Source organism: Mauremys reevesii, linkage group 6, assembly GCF_016161935.1.
Source record: "Mauremys reevesii isolate NIE-2019 linkage group 6, ASM1616193v1, whole genome shotgun sequence".
Classification (NCBI taxonomy): domain Eukaryota; kingdom Metazoa; phylum Chordata; order Testudines; family Geoemydidae; genus Mauremys; species Mauremys reevesii.
The window spans coordinates 112,775,685-112,796,103 of NC_052628.1; the positions used below are offsets into that span (position 1 = coordinate 112,775,685).

At 44.2% G+C, this 20,419-nt stretch overlaps 1 long non-coding RNA gene and 1 pseudogene across 1 annotated transcript; both read left to right on the top strand.

Annotated features, from left to right (window-relative positions):
- Positions 1–6,883: 6,883 nt before the first annotated feature.
- Positions 6,884–8,605, top strand: LOC120408161 (annotated as a pseudogene).
- A 2,968-nt stretch (positions 8,606–11,573) lies between these two features.
- Positions 11,574–20,118, top strand: LOC120408162. Its single transcript, XR_005600477.1, has 4 exons — positions 11,574–11,633; positions 15,998–16,172; positions 16,966–17,035; positions 19,352–20,118. It is a non-coding gene; the product is annotated as an uncharacterized LOC120408162 (long non-coding RNA).
- Positions 20,119–20,419: the final 301 nt, after the last annotated feature.

The window sequence follows — 20,419 nt, forward strand, 5'->3', positions numbered from 1 at the left end:
CACAACGGCTAAAGCAGGAACTAAAGTCAACAACGAGGGTGCTCGACTGGGACTCAGGGTATGTCTGCACTTAAAATGTGACAGTGGTAGGGCTGCAGCTGCGTTGCAGTAGCGCATCACTGTAGACATTCACTAAAGCAACAGGAGGGGCTCTCCTGTCACTGTAGATAATCCACTGGCCCAAGAGGCAGTAATGAGGCTGATGGTTGACCGACCTATCACTGGCTACACCGGGGTTAGGGTTGGCTTAGTTACATCTCAGGGGACATAAGAGAGATGTAGCTATGACAATATAAGTTTTCAGTGCAGACCAGCCTGCACACAACCTGCAATTCCCCATAAACTTCCTATGTGACATTGGACAAAGGGTGGGATCCACAAAGTGAATTAGGCATCACAATGCTCAACATGACGGTTCCTAACTTTTGGGGACCTAGAAAATCACAGGGACAACACTGAGTTCCATCAAGCTCAAGTTAGGCACCCAGGCTCCCTACACAATGAACGGGGAGAGACAAGCACCTTACAATAGGATCCACAAATGCCAGCACCCTCAACAGGGAGCCGCCTAACCTAGACAATGAGACATGCCAACAAAAGGGATATGCCCTATGCCTGCAGACTCTCTCTCTGGTCCAATGGCATTCCACTGTGGATAAATATTTAAATAGTCATGGGGCAGATGAAGAGAGAGAGACTTTGTAGTCCAGTTTTTGATGCACCCACTTGCAGGGGCAGGAGACACAAAGTCTAGACCCCCTGCTCCAATTATTCTTCCATTATTTATCTACAGTGGACGTTCAACAGGAGGGATTGAAGAAGTCCCACATCAGAATATGCCAAAACTCAGTGGTTAGAGCATTCTTCTGAGAGGTGGGAGACCCCTGTTCAAATCCTCTCCCCCCCGGAGGAAAAGGGGATCTTAAACCTGGTTCTCCCACATCCAAGATGAATGCTCTAAGCACGGGGCTAAAAGTTATAAGGAGGGCACTATGGGCACTAACACCAGCTCCTGCTCCCAGATTCAGAATGGGACCCTACCCCAGAGGTGGTCGTTGAGTACAGCTACCCGATTATGCCCCACATGCAACTTAGGCAGATGAACACCAATCTTTCCTTGGTTCATTACTCAGTCTGGGGCTTAGGTGAGAGACATGTCTGGGCACCTAGAGTGAGGCAACAGTGTGCATGGCTAGAAGCAGAAACTAAGAACTTTTATAGGTTCTGATTGAGATTAGGTGCCTAAAGGGCTTGGTGGCATTTTTTTAGACTGCAGTGAAGCCTAAAAGCAGGATTGAGGCCCCTAAGTACCTTAGCCTACCCTGAACCTCTGTTCCCATCTGTAAAATGGGGGTAAAATTTCCCTACCTCATAGGTGTGTTGTAAGCCTAACAACTTCACTGAGTGAAGAGTGTTCATATATTATGCGCTGGGGACCATATGAGTACCCAGCGAGATAATGGCGGTTGCAGAGGTTGGAAACTTGGCAAAATAACCTAATGCTGTCAAGGCTGGAGAGGTTAAGTGGCATGCCCAAGATTACACAGCAAGTCAATGGAGAAGCTGGGAACAGCTGGGCTCTACTAGACTACAATCCTTCCCCTCCCCGCATGCACTCATGTCTATGGATTGGGGAGGCACAGGGTTTAGTCTCTTGTTCCAATCATTCTTGCATTATTTAGCTACTATGAACCAGCTTCAACAGGAGAGACTGAGGAAGCCCCAGATTGGAATATCCCATAACTCACTGGTTAGAGCACTCTCCTGAGAGGTGGGTGACCTTGGGCAAGTCATTTCATGTCTCTGTGCCTCAGTTTCCCCATCTGTAAAATACTGATAATACCTCCTTTATAAAGCACTTCGAGAGAAACAGAGTTGACAAGTGCTATAGAGGAGCTAGATATTATTACTTTATTTGGCAAAAACAAGATTTGGGGTTTTTTGTTGTTTTGTTTTTTAAACATCTCTGTTACATACCACAGGCAATGCAGCTATGCTGGTTTCTTTTCTACTCATGCATCCTCCATAAAATTGTTTACAAGATTCTAGTTGTAAAAAATTTTCATTACAGGTTCAGCTGTGTGTGGCAAAAAAGACCTCGCCTGATGTTTAGAGGCAAGGATTAATTTGATTTTTGGATGATCAGAACTGAGAGTGAGTTTGCAGCATTGGCAGTTGGAAAAATCCATGTTTTCACTTCTAAAGGGAACCAATATATGTATTTGTTTGTTTCATAGCACTGCACTCCCCTTTATTTCAAGAGTTCAAGGCATGAATTCTGTGTTTTGTCCTGTATTTTTTCCTTCCATTTTGACGTATCAGTTCAATAGTGTTTCACAGAAACTGTCCTTTTATTTATGCTTTTACCATTCTTATATGTGCCAAAAGAGAGGCAGGACTGGTATAGTAAAACATTCCTTTTAAACAGAAAAACAAAAAAACTCAAACCACCATGGCAAATGGACAGTGGCAAAAATCTGTCAATGTTTTTACTGGATAAAGAATGCCATCTGGTGGAATAACACCACACCAGCTGTTCTGATCTGGGAGATGAATATGTGGATTGAGGGAGACCTCTTTCTTGGGAAAAATAGCTTGTCTTCCTACTAGATAGATTCTGGATCAATCAGACACTGCTGACCTTGTCTGCCTTAAAAGCTAAATACAGAGCTGAAGAATGAATGTTGGCACATCAGTAGATTTTGAACCTTGACAGAACAGAAGCTTTATTTAATTTGATCAGCTCACACAAGAGATTTTAAATTGCCCTCAGCAAAGACACACTGGCATTCGCTCATAGATTTTTGAAGGCTAATGTTATTTATGGTGTATAAGCTAACTATATTTTATGTGTTCAAATGAAATGAAACAATCTCTTGTGACCAAATAAAGGATAAATATGAACATGATTGCCTTACCCTTGAATTAGCCTTCATGAGGCTCATTACAAGTCTACTGGATTATTCACCAATAAAGAAACCTACCTTAAACTCCTACTCTTTCTGAGAACCAAACAAACATTGTATCATTTAAAATAAAACAATTACTCTATATGGATTTCAATTTGACTCTACGGGTAATGGGTCTGTTTCCATCAAGCAGCTGTTTCGCAAAAGTAGGTTACACAATTGTAAAGAAAATATGTCCATCCTTAAATTGTTCTTCTTTGCCCTATAGAAAAGAGGATATAAAATATACTCATCAAGAAATCCCCTGTGGCTTATCTCTCCCTCAGTTTCCCTCAGCTTGTGCAATTAAAGTAAGGATTATTAACATATATGCTGAGATCTATTTTTAAAACAAATCAAAAGCAGCTTTGCATTCATGAAGATTTCTTTCCTCTTCTCTGTTGAAGGAAAGCAAAATAAGATTAGTTTTATTTGTTTCCTCACGCTGCCTGGAAGAAGGGAACAAAGACCTTTGCTGCTGTGATATTGTCTTAAGCCTTATTTTCTACCTCTAGGGAAAAACGTATGCTCTTAGGGCCAGATCCTGCTCCTACTGAAGTTAATGACAAAAATCTCCATTTACTTTTATAGTGAGGGATCAGCTCACCTCACCCTCCAGAGCCTCAACCCTTAATTCTCATCTGGTTCTTTGTCACATGGGTCAAATTCTTCAAAGGTGCTAAATACTGGCAATATTCACTGATTTTAGCAGGAGTTCATGCACTTGGCCCCACAACATTCCACATTAAAACCATAGGGGGTGGATAATGTCACAAGGATAGCCTTCCGGAGTTTCTCCCTGAAGATTCTATTGAGGGGGCAGTGAACCCCATTTCTTCTGTTCCCTCCCCCAGTCCTGAATAGTCTTCAGGGCTTGCCCCAAAGCTTTCAAGTCAATGGAGCTGAGAAAATGTACACAGGCTGATAATCTGCACCTGTTTTTCGCTTAATCTTCTCCGCACTATTAAAGAGCAGTTATGGTCATTAGTATTTCTCATTTACATTGCAGTGGCACCCAGAGGGGATATTATAATCTATATAATAAGATTCCAGGATTGTCACTCTGTCTGTCACTCTGAAGCCTAAGCCAAAAATGCCTAGGGAGTCAGTGTAAAGAGATGGGAATAGCTACAAGCTTGGCTGAGAGCTCATTTTGTTTAGAATATCACCAGGTTGAATCATCACTGGGATTTGCATCTGTTAGTATCCAATCTTAAATTATCAGCTTGTCACAGGTCCTAGCAGGTGCTGTTTCCTGGCCACCTATTAGGACGGATTGTGAGGGGAACCCTACCCCCTGACTCTCTGGATCCCTGGGGTGTTTGAAGCTTCTGGAGCCTGAATGGAGTCCAGCCATTTCCACAATGTCAGGGTCCCTAGGCACGTTCTTTGGGCACAGACCTTCTTCCATCTGGCATTCTCCTATGAGTGATGAAACCTGCTCTCCAGCCGCCTAGCCATTCTGGCGCAGTGCTCATCCCTCAAACTCCCCAATACTGAGACGCATCCCTCCCTCAGAACTCCACCCAAAAGGTGTGACACTTCTGGCTTACAGTTTAACTCTCTCAGGGGCATGCAGTAGTTGTGAAGCAGTCAACACACACACACACACAAACACAGAGACACTGCCCAGTCTAACGTTTTTATGCTTGTTATATTTAACCATGTAAAACACAGGAGAGCACGGATCACACAAAACAATACAACATCCTAAATGCAATGTCTCTCACTAGCTCACCCTACCCTTGGGAGTTCTTGCGGGATCTTATGTGCTCTGTCAGGCAGGCAGGCAAGGCAGGGTCCTCTGCACTTCTTGCCTACCCTGCCCCTCTGTTTTCAAAATGGCTGCCACTCTATAGTTTAGGGCTAGGGACTGGACAGGACACAGGGACTGTGAGGACAGAGCAGCAGAGACACTGTGAAAGCTGACTGGGAAAAATGACTGGGAGCAGGAGGCAAATTATGGCTTTGCAGAGGAATAGGGTACAGTGGTATGTGGGGGCAGAAGGGAGTTTGAGGGGGGACAGAGGACAATGATGGCATGAGAGATGGAGTGACTGGATGGCAGCTCCCCAACCTGGGGGTAGTCCTGGGTAAGAGGTGTCCCCTCCAAGCAGCCAGGGAACGCAGTATCACAGTTGTTGCCAACTCTCATAAACTGACGGCAAGTCAAAGGATTTTGGTGCCTGAAGGAGGAGCTGTCATAACACAGAAAGTTGCACCAATCCCACAATAGCGTGTTGTACATCTGTACCTGAGTTTGTATCCACAGTCATATCCGTTTACTTTTCTGACTAAAATGTGGTTTTTAGACTGTTTTTTAACTCCTGTTAGCAGAATGGGCTCGATTATATTCTAGCTGATGCATTAGTAATAGAATTGATACCTGTAGTTCAACACACAGAACCTTTATTTCTGTTGATGTGTAAGCCAAAACGAACACAAAGTACCTCTCTGATCCCAGGGTGGATTGACTGAGCTGGCCCTCGTGCTTTAGAATATAAAGTGAGGGTATGTCCGGACTACCTGCCGGATCGGCGGGTAGCAATCGATCTATCGGGGATCGATATATCACGTCTCGCCTAGATGCGATATATCGATCCCTGAACACGCTCCCGTCGACTCCGGAACTCCACCTGGGCAAGTGGCGGCAGCGGAGTCGACAGGGGGAGCCGCGGCTGTTGATCCCGCTCTGCGAGGATGGGAGGTAAGTTGAAATAAGATACGTCGACTTCAGCTACACTATTCCCATAGCTGAAGTTGCATATCTTACATCGATCCCTCCCTCCCACCCACTGTAATCCAGGCCTAACTAAGGGGGCAGGGTAGGAAAGGGGAGGATGAAAATTCCCTTCTAGGCTGGTCATTCCATAACTGTGCTTTATGTGGTCCTGTGCACTTCCTTGTGGAGCAGCTAGTGCTACCCCCTGTCAGAAACAGGATACTGGACTGGACCAACCATGGTATGGCAAATCCTATGTCACAGGGAATAATTAGTGTATTGTGCTCTGGACTGTTTGTTAAAACAGAAGTAAACCCTTCGAGTGTGTTTAAAGTACTACGTGATGAGGATTAAAGAAGCAAAAACCAAGAGCAGGAAGTACACAGTGTTGTAGCCTTGTTGGTCCCAGGATATTAGAGAGACAAGGTGGGTGAGGTAATGTCTGTTATTGGACCAACTTCTGTTGGTGAGGGGGACAAGCTTTTGAGCACATTTCCCAGACTTGAAGAAGATCTCTGTATAAGCTCAAAAGCTTGTCTGTCTCACCAACAGAAGTTGGAACAATAAAAGATATTACCTCACCCATCCTGTCTGTGTAGGAGCCAAAAGTGTCGATCCACCACTATTGCACATCTCCTTCCTCGGAGTGTAGGCAGAGCAAGTATGCTCTGACAAGCTTCAGGCACACATACCTACTCTGTGAGCCATTGTCTGCGGGAACTATGGGGTAAAGTGCATCCCCACGGACACACAAATGCCTCGCCTACACGTAGTTTTTGTACTGGTATAACTAGGTCAGTTAGGAAGGGTGATTTTTGTTTAGTTAGATGAGTACAATGAAAGCAGTACACATTTCTAGTGTAGACAAGACCTAAGTAGCAGTCCCTGTGCTTCCTCAAGAACAATGATTATCCCTGGCCTTTGCGCACAAGTTGGACCCAAACTCTTCTCCCACAGCCCTCCCCGCAAGGACCAAGAATAGCCCAGCTGCTGGATTTTGAGATGGAGGAAAGTGTTTCTATTCTTAGGTGAAAAGTCCAAATAAAAAATGAAAGGGGACCCGGGAGTCAGCTCTGAGTATTTCCTATCTCTGTGAGGCCCTGATGCATGAGGCCTCCTGTCTCCATGGAGACGAATCTGTGATGTGCAAGGCATTGTCTCCAGTAGCTCTGGAAAGTGTCACTGTATGAGGTATAAGAAGGAAAAGGTAATGCCTGGTGGGAGGGGTGGTGCACCCTATCTTCATGGGGCAGGAAGAAGCAGAGAGAAGAGAATTTACTGTGAGGCTCAACCCCCCCAGGACAACAGCAAAGGAAAGGGGTGGGGAGGTAGCACCAGCAGCACCAGAGGATGCTGCTGCCTATCCTCCTGCTGCTGTGCCTCGCAGTTCTAAAGGAGGTGTCCTGTGAGTATGGCCTGCTCCGTGTCCTCTCGGACCAGACAGCAGGGAATGGGACACAAGGGAAGGATTGTTGTACCCATTTCAGCTCAGAGATGGTGCTTGTGCCACGTGAGCTGAGACAGGCCATCTGCTGCCACTTCAAGACTATACTGACTCTGCCTTCTGTTCTCCACATTCCCACCTGTCCCCTGGGGCATTCAGAAAGTTGATGCCGGCAGTGATGTGGGGCAACTGCAGCCTCTGTGAGAAAGGGAGACTGGCCCAGCTGCACGGGGCCCAGAGTTTACTGGTAATCGTAAGAGAGACACTAGGCTCTTTCTACACAGGAGATGGCAGTAGGAGCTGTCAGTGCCCAGAGATTGCAGGTACTGCACCAACACTGACCCCATTCAGCCGCCCCCATTGCATGCCAGTCATTGCCATCCCCGTGGTTGTGCTCCATTATTCTGATATGCTGGATATCAGGGGCAAGAAATTCAGTGAGCATCCACTCAGGGCTGCCGTGTACCTCCCCACGAGGCCCAGCCTAGACGACAGCATGGCAATCCTTTTCATCTTGGCAGTGGGCACCGTCATGATTGGTGGCTACTGGGCAGGGCTTCTGGTAGCAGCGAAACCTCAGCTCACAGAGCACCAGGATGAAGAGGACGAGGAATACAGTGACAAAGCGGTTGACTGCACCCTCACCATGATCTGTGTAACCATAGCAACGTCCTCCTCGCTGCTACGCTTATCTGTTGCTTCCATAATCACTTTGTGAGTGTCATGATTGGGATATTCTGCTGCATTTCCTCCAAAGCTCTCTACAGTTGCGTCTCTCCTTTTGTGAGAAGAATCCCACTTGGAGAATGCAGGATCCACTTGCCCTGTTTACACAAGAGCACACAAGTTCAAATATTGCTTCTGAAAGCATCTTGCAGCTCCATCATTGTGCTCTGGTGGATTTTCCAAAATGAGGACCGATGGGCATGGATCCTACTGGATACTCTAGGTGTGGCCTACTGCTTCTTCATGATCAAATCCATCCACATGCCTACTATGAAGAATTGCACCTTATGTATTGGCTTTTCTGGTGGCTGATGTGCTTTACATATTCATCTCTCCTCTCCTAGCCCAATCTAGGGGGAGTATTATGGAGGTAGCAGCTCTCCACCCCTCAGACTCTGCCATAAATTAAAAGATTCCTTTGGAACTGAAGGATCCAAATTTAAACTCCTCTCCCTTGGATCTCTGTAACAAGGCATGCAAGATCCTAGGACTAGGGGATATCCTCAGTCCAGGGTTCCTTGTAACATACTGCCACAAATTTGATATTCAGGTACAGTCATCCAAAGTCTATTATGTTGCTAGCACTATAGCTTATGGAATTGGTCTTCTAGGAACCTTTGGTGTCAGGGCATTGCTACAGATAGAATATCAGGGTTGGAAGGGACCTCAGGAGGTCATCTACTCCAACCCCCTGCTCAAAGCTGGACCAATCCCCAACTAAATCCCCAAATGGCACCCTCAAGGATTGAACTCACAATGCTGGGCTTAGCCGGCTAATGCTCAAACCACTGACCTATCCCTCCCTCCAAACCAGGCCAACCAGCTCTACTGTACTTGGTGCCCTGTATGCTTATCACTAGCCTTTTTGTTGCTCTTTGGTGCCAGGAGCTCACATTATTCTAGACAGGTCATGGCTTTGAGAAGAACCTACCTCATCTCCCTTTGGAGTAGGCTCCTGCCAGCTATTCACATCTCTCAAATAATTCTATGTGCCAACATCTCAACAAGAGAGAGAGAGCAAGAAAAGACCAATCCCATACTCAGCTGAAAAAGACCACAGAAATGAATGATCACAAAGTGAACACAAGTGAGCTCAGTTCCATGCTGTATACAGAAGAACCAACCAGCCAAACTGGGAGTGACCGTGTGCGAGAAATCTTCTGAGCAGAAAAGAGCAAACTGAGCTAGATAATGCAACTCACTGGATTCGATCATATGATCACAAACTTCAACGTCCCTCATCATGTGTGTGAAAGAGAGGATGATTTAAAAGGTTTCTCATCTATGATTGTCAGTGATCATTTTAGTGGCCATTGCCTTCTTGTTTTCTATGTCATTTTTCCAGGTTTGAACTAAGGCAGCAAGCTGGGAAGGAAATTACAGAAGCCCTAGCACTATCAGCAGGAAGCAGGGGTAATTATTACTAACCCCCTCCCCCCACCTCAAAAGGGCCTGTGCTCCCCTCCGAAATTGAAGGATTCCACAACTGTGGCTTTCATAGGTTCCAAAGATCAGCCATTGGTACCATAGGGAACAATAGGGAAAAAATGACAAAACTCCAGCCCTTGCAATCATGTTACCTTTTCAAAGCTAGCTATATCAGGCAAAAGGCCAAGAACCTTGCTAAAAACAAACCAACCTGAGGTTATCCTTTACATTTATCAGCCCTCAAAATTAGGGAGGGGTATTGTGGCCATAGATTTCACAGACCCCAAAGGTGAGTTCAGCTTGTGTTGGCCTGGTTAGGTTATCTGCTACCTTTGTTAACTGGGTTCACCTACTAGTCACGGGGTTGCAGTTGTTCCTGCCTTCTCTCTGAGATAGGCAACCAGAACGTCTTCCTGCAATCTGGCCCAAATAGTTGTCTGAACCCTAGAGCCACCTCTTAAGGTCTACTTAGTATCTGGCAGAAAGCCAACCAGGTGAGGAAAGTCTTCAAATGAGTGGGGCTGGACCGGCTCCAAGATCTAACCCCCCCACCCCTCCCCCGGGGTGATGTTTCCCTTCTCCAATGGGCAGGTTAGCTGGCAGAAGGAAATGAGTGGCTGAGACTGTGATTGTGGCCTATGTACTCACCTGCTCTCAAGAGGGGCCAAGCTCATCTCCAGAAAGTATCCTTGTAGTGCAAAGAGTGGAGAAAAGCCCATTTAGCCCTGATCTAGGAGTTGCCCTAAAGAGTCCCTTCCTGAAATCCAACTGCAAACCACAGAAAAACCAGGAAAGGGATCTGTGTTCAATGACAGCCAGCTCTCGCTGTGTCCCTGCCTTCCCCACCAGTGTAGAGCCCGCCCCCATCCAGTAGCTGCTAACGTGCCTGCATCCCAGGTGAGTTCATCAATACTTTCTGAATAGCTGCAGCCCCTTTGTAGGAATTACCGTCCCTGTATCTCTCTTGGGGTACGTCTACACTACGGGATTATTCCGATTTTACAGAAACCGTTTTTTAAAAACAGATTGTATAAAGTCGAGTGCACGCGGCCACACTAAGCACATTAATTCGGCGGTGTGTGTCCATGTACCAAGGCTAGCGTCGATTTCCGGAGCGTTGCACTGTGGGTAGCTATCCCGTAGCTATCCCATAGTTCCCGCAGTCTCCCCCGCCCATTGGAATTCTGGGTTGAGATCCCAATGCATGATGGGGCCAAAACAGTGTCGCGGGTGATTCTGGGTAAATGTCGTCACTCAATCCTTCCTCCGTGAAAGCAACGGCAGACAATCATTTCGCGCCCTTTTCCCTGGATTGCCCTGGCAGACACCATAGCATGGCAACCATGGAACCTGTTTTGCCTTTTTTCACTGTCACTGTATGTGTACTGGATGCTGCTGACAGATGCGGTACTGCAGTGCTACACAGCAGCATTCACTTGCCTTTGCAAGGTAGCAGAGACGGTTACCATCCCTATTGCACCGTCTGCCATTGTAAATTGGCGATGAGATGATAGTTATCAGTCATTTTGCACCGTTTGCATTTGGAAATTGGCGATGACGGTTATCAATCCTTTTGTACCGTCTGCTGCTGTCATGGGTGCTCCTGGCTGGTCTCGCTGAGGTCGGCCGGGGGCGCTTGGACAAAAATGGGAATGATTCCCCGGGTCATTCCCTTCTTTATGTTTTGTCTAAAAATAGAGTCAGTCCTGCCTAGAATATGGGGCAAATGTACTAGAGAACCAGAGAGCACAGCCGCTCCGTGTCAGAGCCCCAGAGATCCCGCAGAAATGATGAGCTGCATGCCATTCTAGGGGGTGCCCCTGCAACAACCCCACCCATTGCTTCCCTCCTCCCCCAACCCTCCTGGGATACCGTGGCAGTGTCCCCCCATTTGTGTGATGAAGTAATAAAGAATGCAGGAATAAGAAACACTGAATTTTAGTGAGATAAAATGAGCCGGAGGCAGCCTCCAGCTGCTATGATAGTCCAGGCAGGACATTAAAGGGTGCGGGGGGGAGAGGAGCGCAGCCTCCCGCTGCTATGATAGTCCAGGCAGTACAGAATCTTTTCTTTAGACATGAAAGGGGGGGGGCTGATGGAGCTCAGCCTCCAGTTGCTATGATGAGGACGGTTACCAATCCTTTTGTACCATCTGCCGGGAATGACCGGGAATCATTCCTATTTTTACCCAGGCGCCCCCGGCCGACCTCACCGAGGCCAGCCAGGAGCACTCACGGGCTGATGGTGACGATGGATAGCAGTCATATTGTACCGTCTGCCACTGAGAAGGGGATGCTGGTGTTCAGCGCTGCAGCACCCCGTCTACCAGCAGCATGCAGTGGACATAGGGTGACATTGAAAAAAGGTGAGAAACTATTTTTTCCCTTTTCTTTCGGGGGGGGAGAAGGGTGTAAATTGACGACATACACCCTGAAACACCCGGGAAAATGTTTTTGACCCTTCAGGCATTTGGAGCTCAGCCAAGAATGCAAATGCTTTTCGGAGACTGCGGGGACTGTGGGATAGCTGGAGTCCTCAGTACCCGCTCCCTCCCTCCCTCCATGAGCGTCCATTTGATTCTTTGACTTTCTCTTAAGCTTCTCACACAGCACTGTGCTGAGTCCCTGCTGTGGCCTCTGTCTACCATAGCCTGGAGATTTTTTCAAATGCTTTGTCATTTCGTCTTCTGTAACGGAGCTCTGATAGAACAGATTTATCTCCCCATACAGCGATCAGATCCAGTATCTCCCTTACGGTCCATGCTGGAGCTCTTTTTGGATTTGGGACTGCATCGCCACCTGTGCTGATCAGAGCTCCACGCTGGGCAAACAGGAAATAAAATTCAAAAGTTCGCGGGGCTTTTCCTGTCTACCTGGCCAGTGCATCCGAGTTCAGATTGCTTTCCAGAGCGGTCACAATGGTGCACTGTGGGATACCGCCCGGAGGCCAATACCGTCGATTTGCGGCCACTTTAACCCTAATCCGACATGGCAATACCGATTTCAGCACTACTCCTCTCGTCGGGGAGGAGTACAGAAATCGGTTTAAAGAGCCCTTTATATAGATATAAAAGGCCTCATTGTGTGGACGGGTGCAGGGTTAAATCGGTTTAACGCTGCTAAATTCGGTTTAAACGCGTAGTGTAGACCAGGCCTTGGAGCCTCTCCAGGAAGTGTGTTTAAGTGAGCTGACCTGAACTAAAAGTGTCTTACCTCTTCCTTCATTGAGGATTTGCCCATAATGCCAGCAGAGGAGCCTCTAGGTACATTTTAGGTAGACAGTGCTCTGGGCAGAGAAAAAGTAGTCTGACAGAGTATGGGTATCCTCAGGAAGAAGCTATGTGTGGACAACAACATAGTAGTCACCTGAGCTTGCAATCTTAGAATCATCTTTGGGTCCTGTTTTTGCAGGCATCAAAGCAAAATTTAAGGAATGCACAAATGTGTGCAAAGTTCTTCCTCCTTTTACACAGCTCCAGTCACCATATCCAACAGTTACGAGGCTAATGCATGAAACCAATGCAACAGCTAGCCCCCAAAATGTGCTTTTTTAAAATGACATTAGAGACAGTTCGAAATACTTCCTCTCCAGAGTTTTACATCTTCAGTTTTTATTACCTATTTATGATATTCTCTCCACTGTATGTTGAGCTTCCTTTAAAAAACCGAAGCAAAAAAGCCTCAGAAGTCAAGTGTGAAGTGAATACACTGACGAACCAGACTAACTTACAACAGCAATACATTTCTAAATTATGCAAAAGTGGAGGGAAAGTCTCCATAATGATATGATCAAAAATCATAACAGAGAACAAATGTCTCAAGCTGTTATAGTAGCTGAAATACTTAGGCTGAAAACCAACTTACCCAGACCTAAAAGACAATCCCAAACAAGTAAAATAAACATAAATGATTACTAACTAATTATGTCATTTATGTTTATTGAAGGACTACTTGGTTTGGGATTTCTAAAGGCTCCTGATCTCAGATGCATTTACCCTACATTGTCAATTTGCATCGTATCTTTTTAGAGTTTGACTGCAGCTCTTTAGAACTCTTAGCACTTTTGCTCAATGTGGCATGACAATTACCAGACACTGGAGAACTCAGAAAGGCTTCCTACACTCAGCTATACATGAGAGCAGAGTGTGAAGTATGATCAGAAAACTCCTTTAATTGTATAAAAGAGCATGAGATTTTGCAGGCAACAACTCCTTTCCCTATTACTCCCAGTTTCCCTCAAACTACCAGGGCAGTAGGGGGTGGGAGGTGAATCTCTCTCTCAAGTGCTCACACACAGAGATAAACTACTGAGATATACCGCTCTGGATGCTAATTCTAGTTGCTTATTTATTAAGGGAAAACTTTAATATAGCCCAGCTATTAGGAATTGATGAACAAGTGATGTGTAGATTGATTAGCTGTCCTTAGACTCCTTCTCCTCTTTACCATTAATAAGGCCTGACTGACTGTTATTTTTTTTAAAGTTGTTTACTACAAAGAGACCAGAACTTGACAGACAGTATGGAGGGAAGAGTTTCAACAAAGAGCTTAAAGGAGGAACCAGGCTGCTTAGTCTGAGGTTTAAAATGGCAATTTAAATGAGTGAAAGAATGGAGGCTGTCACTATATGTGATTAAGGGAGAAACAGGGCCAGGCCTTCAGATATCAAACTGATGGCCACAATGTAAAAACCTAGGGGCTTTGGAGGGACAGGAAGAGAAGGATATGTAAATGTTTCCCACTTTTCTCTATCTTGCTAACGAAAGGACCCTTTGGCATCACTGGTTGATACATTGAGGACCGGAGAACTTTGTTCCATTTGTCACATGGTTCCACGATTTGTCACATCTCTCAAAATAATGCACCACATACAGAGCAGGGGACTTTAAGGTCTGCTTATACTGAAGTCAATGACAAAATATCCATTGACTTCAGTGACATGGGATCAGGCTCTAAATCTCTCTCTCTTAATGCTCCTTCCCCCATTTGTTCCTAAACTCGTATTGTTTGATTGTGCAAAATACTAAGTGGCCAGTGGCTAATTACTGCTCCCCACCTTCAAGGAATAAGGGACAGTTCTTAAAAATATGTGATAGAGCTGAGAGATTCTTTGGGGACTAGATGTGGAAAAATAGCAAGAGAGGATGGTTCAGCTGTGATATGAAAAGCAGCACTTTACTGCCCCAGGTTTATAGGATTACTGTTCCTAGAGGGCCTTCCTGTAGAGCTGTATTTGGCTGTGGTGATAACAGAATTAAGAAAGGGAAGAGGTCTTCTATCATATCTTTTCAGTGCTATGGGGATAAAGATATGGAGTTTCTCTTTACTGTGGGTAGATATTAAATACTTTTTCATTATATCCAGATATCCTATTATACTCAATGATTTAACAGTGAAAATGCAATATGGTGCTGCAGCTGCACTCTTTCTTACACTTCATTGTCACAGTTATTGTAGAGCCGTTCAACAGCCTCAGCTGGTGTAGATCAATTAAGTTAAGTGAGTTACACTGATTTACACCCATTGAGGATTGGCCCAATATTTTCTATATTTTAAGATCCTATTAGTGATCATGGCTACAGAATATTAGGTGGACCTCTTGTATAGCACCAGCGAGAGAACCTCCCCCAGTAACATCTGCATCAAGCACACAACTTTTGTTTGAGCTATCGCCTATCCCTTAAAAAGATTCAGTCTTAATCTAAATCCTTCATGTGTCCTTACATAAGTTGTTCCAATGGTGAAATACCCATATTGTTAATTGTGTGTCGTATTCTTAGGGTGAATTTATCTTGCTTCACTGGCTCTCACTACACCCTTTTCTGCTATCTACTATCAGAACATTTTTTTCCCAAGTAGATTGTGATCAAGTTATTTTTCAATTCAATTTTTTTCAGTTTGATTTTTTTAAATAGAGTATATATTAATATAGCATAAAAGTTTTAATCAAAATGAGACATTGCAAGGATCCCAAACTAAACATTTTCAGCATTTTCCTTCATGGAGAATTTCTAAGTGTCCAGGTGTCATTTAATTGTGGAACAAACTCAAATTTTGAAATCTCTAAATCCTTCATGCAACAGAATTTCTGTCCTCCACGCTGCTCTAGATCAGATCCTTAGTCATCCTTCTAGGGCCTGATCCAGTTTCCATTGAATTTAATAGGCCCCTTCCCACTGACTACAATTGGAAGTGGACTGGGCCTTTACTTAATGTGGGGTGCCTTGAGGTTGTGTCTGTGAGGCAGTGGAACACGGGGGTAGGGAAAGGATTAGAGAGTGGGAACCAGAAGATTAAAGAAGAATCTTTTGTACAGAGTGAGCTTCTCTCAAAACAAATGAAAATCTAATAGAAAAATGTACTGGATGACTATGCACTAGGTAACCATGGAGCTGCCTATAAGAGCTCCGATACTGGCCTAGGGGAGAGTTGTAGATTAGTGTGAAGTTTGTGAACCAGTATTAATGAAATGTCCAGAGCCAATAGCAACACCTTTCATATGGGCAACGTCATTTGAAATGATATGGAAATGCATCATTTCTCATAAGAGAAGCTCCCTAAAATTTGCCTATAATTTGAAGCCTGACAGTTTTAGATAGTGTAATTGAAGAAAATGAAGGAAATGATGAGGGAATATCATGGAAGATCATCTATTTCCCATGATATAAATAACAATCTCAACCTACTCTGCATGTTAACACTTTGTATTTACCTCATCTCTTATTTACAGAAATATGTTCACTCTATTCTCCTCCCATAAAAGCTGAAAGTGAACAGTTGGGTTAGTTCATCCTGCTCCAACAAAGCAACTCCAAAAAACCAGTGTATATGGATCAGCCTGAAATGTCTCCTTTTGTACAATTCTTCAGATCTTAAATTACATCTGTCTTCATCTGGAAGAAAAGGTAAAAGGGAAATGTACTTTGCATATAAAAAATAGTCACTGGGACAACTCACATGCTTAAAGTGGAAGTTTGCTGGATCAAGATGTAGTATTTAGAGGCAGGGACTTGGTTCTGCCATTGTGTGACTGTTGGGGAAATCATTTAGACACAGATTTTCAAATGTAACTTCTGGTTTTGGATGCCCCAAGTGATACGCAGTGGGCCTGGACTTTCAAAAGTGCTGAACACCCAAAAATCCAGTGAAAGTCAATAGGAGCTGCTGGTGCTCAGGTGTTGCAAGCAAGGCACCCAAAAACAGAGGTACCACAAACCAGTGGCCATGTTCTAAAAATATGAACCATGATCTCCCTGTGACTCACTTTGTGCATCCGTAAACTGTAGATTACATCCACGCCAATGTGAAATTTCTGAGATCCTCACATGAAAGGCGCAATACAACTGGAAAGCATGATCACATATAAGGTACCTGGAGCTAAATTTTGAAAGGGCTTCATGGAAGGCACAAGCCAAGAAAAGTATTACATCATTTTGTAACCTCACAGGGCTTTGCAAATCATCGAATCCTGATCACAGAGCAAGGATAATGTATTCAAAAATGCACATGTGGTTGATTAAATCCCAGTACCATGGTAGTTGTTTTTTTTCTATATCAGCATCTCTATTGTGCATCTGGTACCCATAATCCAAATTATACCTTGTATATCCCCGCACATGTAATGATATTACCTCAGCATTCTGCAATTAAAGTATTATCCTTCTCCTTTAGTTTAACTGAGTCTTAAATGACTTGCAGATGCAGACAAATAGAGATCACAGAGTATGTTTGGACTATTATGGAGCAGTTAGAAATCCCTGAAAATACGGTATGTGCAATAAAGAAGCGTTAACATTGCTATTGGAATCTTAACTTTTGTTCTTCCTATAGTTTTATATTCAAATTTGCAATCTTAATGTTGCATCAGCACAGGCTTTTGTATGTAGACAAGGCCTCAGAGTAGAATTTGGCACTGTATTGTAACGGAAGGGGGAAGAGTGACAATTGTATATTCCAACTTAACTTTCATATGTTCTTTCTAGATATTTCCATTGAGGTATTTAATATGGGCAGTCTGTATTTTTGTTAATAAACATTAACTAATTTCTCTGTGTATACACACACACACGTACACACATTCTATTTCCAGGAGACATAGCCTCATACGAATATATTTAAGTCAGTGCAATGAGAACTATAAAGAATTCTTGTGATACTGCTTTTAAAATAAAATACTTCATTTGTATTCTTCCATGAGATGGAAGCAAATGTGAACAGCATCTCAATAAATTCCTAAAGGACAGCTTGAGAGTCATGAGTAATTGAGTTTGCTAAACATAGCTGGGGAAAATATGGAGAAGTAAATGTAAAGTTGTCTATCCTGCTAGACAGAGAGAGAGAATGCAGACAACTGAAAACTCAGTTAAATATCGAGTGGACTAACTGATGGTTACTGTTAACCTGTGCTTCCCATGGAAACACTGAACGTACTGATTTCTAATTAATGTTCACTATTGTTCACTATGCAAAACTATCATAAGCAAGCTTAAAATGTAATCAATGATTACATTAACTGCTGATCAACCCTGTTTCAAAATGGACAAAACCTGACACTCTTAAGCATATCTTGACTCATTACTCTGGTACTGATCCAGCCAAACGTGATTAATTTTGTTGCTTGGACCACCTTCTCTAGTTCTAAACATTTGTGTGATCCATTGTTATTTGCTGCATGCACAGTTTATATTGGTCATTTGTTAAGTGTTGACAATGTGTTTGACTCTCTACAAGGCGTAAAAGTACAGAAAACAATTACAGGGTTTTTGTTTGTTTGTTTTGAGAGGGAGAGTTGCTAAAGGTTTAGTTTTAGTAACCAGATATGCATAGCATAACTTTTCTTTATGAGTTGACCAATTCCAGTGTGGGTTAATGGTCCTGGTAGGAAACTGAGACATCTTGGTAAAGGCTAAGGCCTGGTCTACACTATGGGAGGGGCGGGGTTGAACTAAGGTATGCGACTTCAGCTACACGAATAGTGTAGCTGAAGTCGAACTACCTTAGTTTGAATTTCCTACCTGTCCAGATGCCACGGGATCGAACTCCGCGGCTCCCCGTCGACTCCGCCACCGCCGTTTGCGGTGGTGGAGTTCCGGAGTCGACGGGAGCGCATTCGGAGTTCGAACTATCGCGTCTAGATTAGACGCGATAGTTCGAACTCCGAGAAGTCGAACTCTCCGCGTCGACCCGGCGGGTAAGTATGGACCTACCCTAATTTTCTCACTGTTCCCGGGGTCGAAAAGCTTGGCAAAGTGGCAAATGTCTGGAATGGCAGTCTTCAATTTAGTTTGCTACTGTTCAACTCTCAGGTGTACCATCTTATACAAATCTTTAATTATGTATTAATTTCAATGTTACATGCAGTACACAAGAGCTGCTCATTAAAAATTGATCTGTGTTTTATCAATTCTATTTAGTATTAATTATAATGCAACATTCACTGGAAGAGGCCTCCAGATGATGATGATGATGATATTTTGCATAACTAAGCAATAATTTGCTAGCAAGAGGAAATACTTTTACGGGTTTAAACTCTAAATCAGTTAGAAAAAACAAGCCAGTAGCACATGAATCACAAAGAAGCCATTAATGCAGGTGATGGAAGAAGTGTCATTCAGTAGTTAGGGCAAGCAGCTAGGAGTCAGGAATCCTGGGTTACCCCACAATGTCCTGCATGGTGAGTTTAGTTCAACCACAGCTATCAGACTTGAAGCAGTTGTTAATTCTGGCAAGTCTTATGGCCTGGGTTACGCAAAACATCAGACTACATACTCACAATGGTCCCTTCTGGCTTTAAAAGCTATTAGTCTATGGAGGGGCTAGGGAAATGAAGTCATGGGCAGCAGCCTCCCTCTCTCTTCCCTTAGGCCAGTGAAGGAGAATATTGCCATGGAGGTAGGTATCAGACCCCATTTGCCATTTCTTTCTCCCCTGATCTGATTGGCTCTCCTCCCTTTCACCCACACAGGGAAAATAGGGTCCCTGTTATAGAGCGATCGTTTTTAATTCAATATCCTACTGCAACATTTGGTTTAAATGCCGGGGAGAGAAGTTGCTTTTAACCGTTAGTATATCTAAGTTGTTAAAGGAGACAAAAAGGCATCTCACGCCAGTGGTGTTAAGTTCCTGGCTGAGTCACACTGCGCAGTCCCCTCTGAAGCAAGTTATAGAGATCCTGTTCTCTCTGTGAAGTCTACCCCTGCTACCACTGCAATCAATGGGCATTTTGCCATTGACTTCAGCAAAAACCAGATCACGCTCTGCCTCTGGATCGGCTACTATGCAGCGATTAATCAGTCAACCACAACGATGCAAATGAGACTTTTAAACTGCGTATGGGAGAATCTGCTTGTCTCCTTGACAAGCCACACAGAGGAGAACAGCAATCTATTGGCAATTGGTTGTGACTAATTAAGTGAGCTAAATGCATGAGCAGCTTAATAAACAGTGATAGCCAATTGCTAAACAACTACTAACTGCTAATTGCAAAAGTTTCTGAAGCCTTTTGACATGGACTTTGGTTAGTTACACACAAAGCTGCGTAGAGGAATAAATGAGTTGCCGCTCACTGATGACTGCTTTCCACTGCAGAGCCCAGGAAGAAATTGGAAAAGAAAAGTGAAAAGCAGCTAAGAAAAGGAGATTGCCAAAGCAAAAACGCTTTCTTAAAAAGGAGCCTGGGATGGGACAAATTCAGCCGCGATGCAAAGGAAGAACTGCATCAGTGAAGACAGAGAGGACGTGTATCTAATGGTTAGAGCAAGGCACTTGACTTGATAAGGAACAGAAAGCCCCACTAGTCTCCTGTGTGTTTGGCAGGAATACTCAAGGACTATGCCCTTTATTTAAGGGGCCACAGCCAGTTTAACTTTAGGCAGAGTAATAAAGTCCTTTGGTACAAGTAGGTCTTGATAGGGAATTCCTATTTTTATTGTATTACTGTACTTGGTGGGGGTGGAGGAAGGATTGAAAACCAAAACCCCTATGAAGTTACCCCTCCACTGATGCTTAATTCTGGGAAGCTTAGTTGAGAGGTCTCACACTCAAAGCCCCAGCTTTAGAGATTTCTCCTCTTCAGAGGATCCAGATGGGAGACTCTCATGAGAAGTTTTAAGACTTGCTGCTGCCCCTTGAAGAGCTGATTGTGAGCAATCCT